We start from the raw sequence: 8,221 nt of genomic DNA, 5'->3' as shown, positions 1-8,221 counted from the left end.
CCTGCCGATGCCGCTCATAGAGTGCGATGACTGCCCGCGCCAAGTGCTGCGGCTCACTTCGGGCACGTCGAAGCACCCCGGATGGGTGTTCTACAAATGCGAAAACGACGGGGTACGTGCACTTGCGGTAGCTCGTTCCATAGCTCATTCTTTAGTTCAATTGCGGTAGCTCACTTCGAGCTTGCTCATTCTTTTGTGTAGGACGATGGATGCTCATTTTGGTTTTGGGAAGGCCAATACATTGATTTGTGGATAGAAAGAAACTTAATAGATGTTAGTGCACTCCTTAGTACAATCGAAGGCAATGATGCGGCTGCATGTGCAACTAGAGGGGAAGCAACGTCTACTTCTTTGAAACCAAAGATGAAGAATGAAAAAAGCAAGATCAAGAATCCGCAGATCAACAATGAGTGCATGGAGAAGATATTGCTTCAACTAGTGGGAGCAGTTATGGAAGTTGGAAATCTTCTTAAATGCATACTTGTGGTTCTTGTTTTCTTTGGTTTTGCTATTTTAGCCAAGATTTGGTGATATCTTTTGTATCTAATGTTGTTGGAAAAGCAAAGAAAAGCATTATGCTAGATCAATTTAAGTTGCAAATCTAAATTTTACGGGCCGGGAGGAGCCGCGCCAGATTAGAACCCGCAGAAGCCGACCCGTAAAAAAAGCATATTCCGCGAATATGCTTTTTTACAGGTCCATTATGCGGGGTCTGCATCTGTACCAGCCCGCGCCGGTCCGCAAAAGCGGTTTTGCGCGAACTGCAAACGCGTTTTGCGGGCCGGCGGGATGTGGGGTCTGCTAGAGTTGCTCTTACCATGTGAGCTGCACACAAAAATACAAATTTGTGAAATAAGTAAATCTTCAGATGCAAGGCCCCGCACCTAGGATAATTTGTGTGTCAAGGGGGGCTATTTTAACAGTTGAATCAAAATTTGTTTTTGAAACTTTATATATATTTGAACTCCTGATGCCAAGATCTTCAGAACAAGATCAGGCCTGGATAATTTTTGAACATATTTTTTTAACTGGAATTGAAATATGGGTTTTTAGAAAATTATCAGTGTTTTCAGTGAGGAACTTTGCTGGGCATAGTGAAGAACTTTTCATTTTCATTTGCAAAGGGATAAATAAACCGGACCAGGAGCTGAGAACTTTATAAATAGGTTTTCTGTACTTTGTTAGAAATGTCAAATAACTTTTCTAGAAAATGCATTTGGAACCGAAGAACTTTATAAACAGCTTGTCTAAACTTTGATGAAAAAGTGTATGAAACTTTTTAGAAATATATCAATATTGGACTTGTTTCGCAGAGCTAGCCGTAAGAAACTTAAATACATAAATGAATTCAAATTTTCATAGTTTATTTAGAAGTTATGGTGACATACGTATTAATTTTGCTAGTAAATATGGTGAAGTAGCCCACCGGTCCCTTCTGTACCTCGTGTCAGATTTTTAGTACGTATAGGGCCTACTGATGTTGACATGCATGCATGGGACCAGCCGCATGTTGATTTGACGTCTAGCATGGACGGGTGGATGAGATATACGTTGCGCGCGCAACGAGTTAGGAAAAATCCGCTTCCCCTTTTCACCCCATCTCACATGCACTTTACCCTTTCTTCTCTCCCTAACTCTCCCTCTCTCTTCCAACATCAACAAGCATTGCCACTTCGGTCCATGGACCACACCTTCTCTCCTTGAAGCTCCTGCCTCCTCTGCGAGCTGCACCACGACTCTGCAAGCAACCATCTTTTCCCCTCTCTCATCCACGGCAGCTCACCTCTGACGTGGAGTCGCGGGGCGGTCTTCTAGCGTGGCGCGTTGGCCATGCCCTAATTGACCCTTGCCAAAGGCACTAAGGCTCAAAGCCCCAGTAACTTTACCTTTTTAGGGTGCCTAGTAACTTTATCAGAAAGGGTTCCTGCAAAAAGAAAACTTACTAAAAAGCAGCCCAATTACTAGTCGATCCAGCTTACCATTGAACAGAAACATGTAGCACGCTCAATGGTGGAGCAGACTTGTAGCAATCATTTTGGCGCCATCGCTGGCCTAGGGCAGTTCGGGAAGGGGAGATTACCATTGACGCCTAAGGATGCAAGTTGCTTGGGCAAGCCATCCATGTCGTGTCGCAATGCCAGTGCTATTAGGCCGCACTCTCCAACCGCGTGCATAACTGTGAAGAGGAAAACATCCACTAGCTGACAAAATTAGTTCAGGTCGCTACCCGAACTTGTGGTGTTACTAAGGGTGTGTTTGGATAGTGATCAAAGCGCATCCTATCAAAATTTTGGTTATGACCAGAGATTGGTCTTTGTTTGGATTCATGCCAATTTTTTGGCATGCCAATGAACTGTAGCCAACTCATTTCATTTTTCTTGCCAATGTTGACCAAATCATGGTCAACCAAATTGTGGCTAGCCAATGCTTTGGTGGGGCAACATTGGGCATAAACCAAACACACCCTAAGAGCATCTCTAGTAGACCCCTTAAAACCGCGGCCCTTAAACCCCGGATAAGGGCCGAGAAAACTGTGGTTTAAAGGTCGAAATCGGATTTGCCCGATATTCTCTTTTACCGCTCGGGTTTGCGGGATCTGTTCTGCTGAAAGGATATTCTCTTTTACCGATCGGGTTTGCGGGATCTGTTCCGCCGAAAGGATATTCTCTTTTACCGCTCGGATTTGCGGGATCTGTTCCACCACACCCGATTTCGGCCCTCAAACCGTAAAACCACACAAAGCAATTACCTGCGATTTTGACAAATAAAACACAAATTAAAATCTAAATATTACAATACAACAATCATTCAAATTACATAATTATTCAAATCTAAGAATTAAACTTATAATTCAATACAAGAATTGTTTCGAAATACAACAATACAAATCACACATGAATTAAATTAAATGAATTTAAAAATGGCAGGTTTTATTACTGCCCATGCCTTTGCCAATGGTGCTCAGTGAGATCGTCCTGAAGCTGGTGGTGGCTGTTTGAGTCTTCAATTTTCGGTATGTCTGAAGAAATGCTTGTATGCGGTCAGGGTCTCTAGATGGCTTCACATGGCTACCGATATTGTCATAGAAGAACTCCATGTTCATGTCCCTCTCATCTTCGATGATCATGTTGTGAAGAATCACACAACATGTCATGATATTCTTCAGGGTTCGCTTGTCCCAAAAACGAGCAAGACCACGAACAATGGCAAACCTAGCTTGCAAAACACCAAAGGGTCTTTCAATATATTTTCGGGCAGTGTCAGTGTCAAAAACTGCAGATCTCGGGTAGGGGGTCCCAAGCTATGTGTCATGGATCGATGGGTAACAGGAGACAGGGGGCACGATGTTTACCCAGGTTCGGGCCCTCTTAATGGAGGTAATACCCTACTTCCTGCCTGATTGATCTTGATGAATATAGAGATTACAAGAGTTGATCTACCTCGAGATCATATGTTGTGGTCTAAAACCTATGGGTATGATGAATAATGTCATAATCATCTATCGACTAGCCTGGCCTCGGCTTATATAATGTACCAGAGGCCTAGGATAACAAGAGTCCTAGTCGAATACGTCGGTGGAGAGGAGTCCTTGTCTTGATCACCAAGTCTTGTGGAATCTTCCTCATGTATGTCATCGGCTGCCCGAAGTGGCCCATGAGTAAACGGCCATGGGGGTCCTCGGCCCAATCCACCTAGTCGAGAGACGATGTGGTGAGTACCCCCTAGTCCAGGACGCCATCAGTAGCCCCCTGAACCGGTCTAAAAGTTGGGGACTCTCCTCGGTTCTTCCGAACTGTTCTTCGTCTTCGATTGTCGGTCTTGAAAATTGGTTCAACAAATCTTCCCATCTTTGATCTTGAGGATTGCCGAGCTAAATCTGAAGATTTCATACGTCGGGTACCCGAGGAGCCCTTTAAGTCTTCGGCCTTTATCGATGCCTTGTTATTTTTATGCCACACCTCGGGTTTGATGTTTTCCCGGTTGGCGGTATCCCCTTTCGCGACCGAGCTCCAACGCCGGATTGCATCCGAGTTGTCCTTGGGCAACCGAGCTCCAATGCCGAACTGTATCCAAGCTCTAACGCCGGACTGTATCCGAGCTCCAACGCCGGACTGTATCCGAGGTGTCATAAATTACCTCATTCTTGGAAAACTTTGAAGGAGTTCAACCGAGCTTAATACTGGAAATGCCCTCTAAGGAGCCAGCCACTTGCATCCGAACTATATGCCGAACTGCTTCCGAGGTGGTGCACCACCTCGGTCGTGGGCTGATTGTTTGCGGATTTTATTTTCGATGCGTGTAAATTTATTTGCTGACGAGATGTATTGCCAGTAGCCCTCAAGGTGTTTGTCGGTCTAAAATCCAAGATGCACCTGAAGGAAAACATGAAACCGCTGATCCTAGTAGCCCATGAGACTCAGGTTGATTCGTGAAATTGGCCTGAGGATCAACTCCTAGCTCGGTAGCATACATATAAACGCAGTGTAATATATTAGAGGTAATAGTGATCGGCAGACGGGCCCTTGAAAGAGAGTCGTGAGAAGTCGTCGTGATATATTAACTTGATGCCGGATAAGTCCCAGATGGTATTTATTGTTGTCCGAAGACGCGCTTGTCCATAATTCGGTCAAGCCGAACACTAAGCACTTTGAATTTTCTGCATTGAATAGGCAATGCAGTAGCCCCCGAGCCACTAGTCGGGTGACAACACCAGATCAGTGAATCGATGTGCCCCTTTAATATTTGTAAATAATGAGCGCGAAGCCCAGTAGCCCCGAGCCTTAATGTGGGCACGGGTGGCCGAATTAAGGATCGATATCTGAAGTAAAATCACAAATTATGCGTAATGATTCTATGTATCCAGGTACTCTACATCATTAATGCTCGGATCCGCATTGCACAAAACTTTGTTGACCGACCATCAGCTTCAACCTCCTCGGCCAGTAGCCGGGGAGTGTTTGTCCTACTTTATAAAGCCTTTATGAGGGCAAAGATTTATGGCAAACAAGGCAATCCGGTCATATGGTTTTATGAACAAAGGTATGCGGAGATATATGTTATATTACTTTTTAATGTAAGAAATATCTTCCAAAGAAAATAGTCCCGCTATCGGTTCCTTTCTTTGGGTTTTAATGCTGATCATGATCATGAAACCTCACCTCCGAGCAATGTGGGAAGAAAATATTGAGGATTTAATTTGGGGAAAGTTCCCGAACTCTGTGGTTTTTAGTGAACCTAAATTTTCACTTCCGTCGTTGCCGACCAATTATATTCTTTAAGATGGCAAGCTTTCGGCTTCTCCCAGTCTGAGGTACTAATACGGATGACCCGGAAGTAACAATCACAGAGGTGCTCCCTTTACCTCCTAGCCGAACAATCGGGAACGTAGGGGTAATCACAGGAGCTAGGCAACCCAGCTTGGCCGAAATCTTAAGTCAAATTGATGCATATTTATGTCTTTATAACGATAGTTACAGAAGGCAATGCTTGTATAATGAATACAAACGCTGATGATATATGTTTATTTTGACTCCATTGCGACCGTTTATCATTTGAAAGTGGCCCATCGTTGGCTTCTACCCCTTTGTAGATGCTACGCAGGGTGTTTCCACAGTAACAAGACAACCCTTAGCCGACGACTCGATGCCCGGAGGTGGTTGTGTTAGCGAAAACAAGGCAATCAGATATGCGGGCTTTATAACTTTCACTTAATCATAGGAGCTTAAAGTTGGGAGGCTAGTTACTAGCCCCGGTTAGTGTTCGGCGTCAGCCGAGGTCAAGCCATTAACACTTCGGCCAATGTTATGAACGGCACATCATTTAACTCATGGTGACCTCCATCGATCTTATAGTTTAACACAGTCATCGGATCGCTGACCAGTTTACGCTTATTGTGACAGTCAGTTTTCGGCTTTCTCCACTGAGGCGCTTAACCATGCAAGTTGGAAGCACAATCGCAGTGGTTCTCCCTTTGCACACCTAACCGAACAAAGCGGAACGTAGGAGGCAAACATAGTGAAAGGATCGATATAGTTGACTAGAGGGGGGTGAATAGGCAACTAACAATTTTTAGCTTTTCTTTACCAAATTAAACTTTGCATCAAAATAGGTTGTCTAGATATGCAACTAAGTGAGCAACCTATATGATGCAACGACAACAAGCACGCAAGCAAGTAAGAGATATAACACAAGTAAACTAGCGAAAGTAAAGGAACAAGATATCCAAGAGTGGAGCCGGTGGAGACGAGGATGTGTTACCGAAGTTCCTTCCTTTTGAGGGGAAGTACGTCTCCGTTGGAGCGGTGTGGAGGCACAATGCTCCCCAAGAAGCCACAAGGGCCACCGTATTCTCCTCACGCCCTCACACAATGCGAGATGTCGTGATTCCACTATTGGTGCCCTTGAAGGCGGCGACCGAACCTTTACAAACAAGGTTGGGGCAATCTCCACAACTTAATTGGAGGCTCCCAACGACACCACAAAGCTTCACCACAATGGACTATGGCTTCGCGGTGACCTCAACCGTCTAGGGTGCTCAAACACCCAAGAGTAACAAGATCCGCTAGGGATAAGTGGGGGGAATCAAATTTCTCTTGGTGGAAGTGTAGATCGTGGCCTTCTCAACCAATCTCGAGCAAATCAACAAGTTTGATTGGCTAGGGAGAGAGATCGGGCGAAAATGGAGCTTGGAGCAACAATGGAGCTTTTTGGGGGAAGAGGTAAGTCAACTTTGGGGAAGACCCCTTTATATAGTGGGGGGAACAAACCAACCGTTACCCCCCCTCTGCCCCGAAGAGAGCGGTAGTACCGCTGTGCCAGCGGTACTACCGCTTGCAACCATAAGCGGTACTACCGCCCAAAAGCGCGGTACTACCGCTTGGTCCACAGCGGTACTACCGCGGAGGGAGGGCGGTACTACCGCACAGGAGCGGTACTACGGCCCCCCACAGCCGCGGCCAGTACCGTAAAACCCGACACGAAAAAGGAGCCCTCGAATCGAGGCGGTACTAGCACGAGACCAGAGCGGTACTACGGCTTGGGGCCACCAGCGGTACTACTGCTCTGGAGCGGTACTACCGCGCCCAGAGCGGTACTACCGCTTGTGGCACCCAAGCGGTACTACCGCTCCGTCCCGCGGTACTACCGCTGGGACCAGAGATAGCACACACACGGAGCTACTAGCGGTACTACCGCTTGTACCACCCAAGCGGTACTACCGCTCTGGCCCGCGGTACTACCGCTGGAACCAGAGAGGGCACAAAGAAAGGAGAACCAAGCCCATCATCGAAACGGAAAGGCTCGGAGGGAGGGGCAAAGGACGTGTACGTGATGATTCCGCCCTAGCCTTTCCAAAACGGACCCCCTCTTGATAGTACGGTGATCCCTATGAAACTAGTCCACCAAACTAATCCGAAAGGACTACACCGTCTTCGCTTTAAGCTCCGAGGGGAGGATATCGTCTCGTGCCCAAAAGAATGAATCTCTGAAAAACACTCAACGCACACGATTAGTCCGCAAAAGCATTGTCATCAATCACCAAAACATCTTAGGGATAAATATGCCCTTACAATCTCCCCCTTTTTGGTGGATTGATGACAATACGGGATTTGCACAACTGGGAAAAAAACAAAGGGCATAAGCAAACCCCAAGTCTCTAAAATATAGACGGGCTCCCCCTAGATGTGTGCCATCAAGATATGTGCTTTGAGCTGCACGACACACATACTAGGATCAACACTCCCCCTGTATTTTAGAGACCAACAACCTAAGCGAGAAACAAGATAGCAGGATATATAACATAATGAAGCATATAACTCAAGAGATATCAAATGACTAGAGACAAAGATAAAGATATTATAATGATAGGGTAGCATATGTCTCACACCATATGACGCGAACTAAAGTCTTACTGAACACAAAACGAAGCAAAGCGCAAGTTCCAAGCAAAGCACAAAGTAGCACATAACGAAAGCACAAAGGCAAAGACACACTCACACACTCGCAACACAACGACGCAAATCACTAAACTCTCTCCCCCTTTGGCATCGAGACACCAAAAGGGGAAAAGAGCTAACCTACGGCTCCAGGTGAGAGCATGCTGAGGATCTCGAACATCAGGACTCTGCGTGATCATCTGCACTGCCGTCCGCGCCCGGAAACTGCTCGGCATCTGAGTCGGTCCATGGACAGTGCTGCTGGATCCACTCCTCCTCCTCAGTAA

This window comes from Triticum aestivum, chromosome 3D (genome assembly GCF_018294505.1).
Source record: "Triticum aestivum cultivar Chinese Spring chromosome 3D, IWGSC CS RefSeq v2.1, whole genome shotgun sequence".
Taxonomy (NCBI): domain Eukaryota; kingdom Viridiplantae; phylum Streptophyta; class Magnoliopsida; order Poales; family Poaceae; genus Triticum; species Triticum aestivum.
This window is presented reverse-complemented; position numbering follows the sequence as displayed.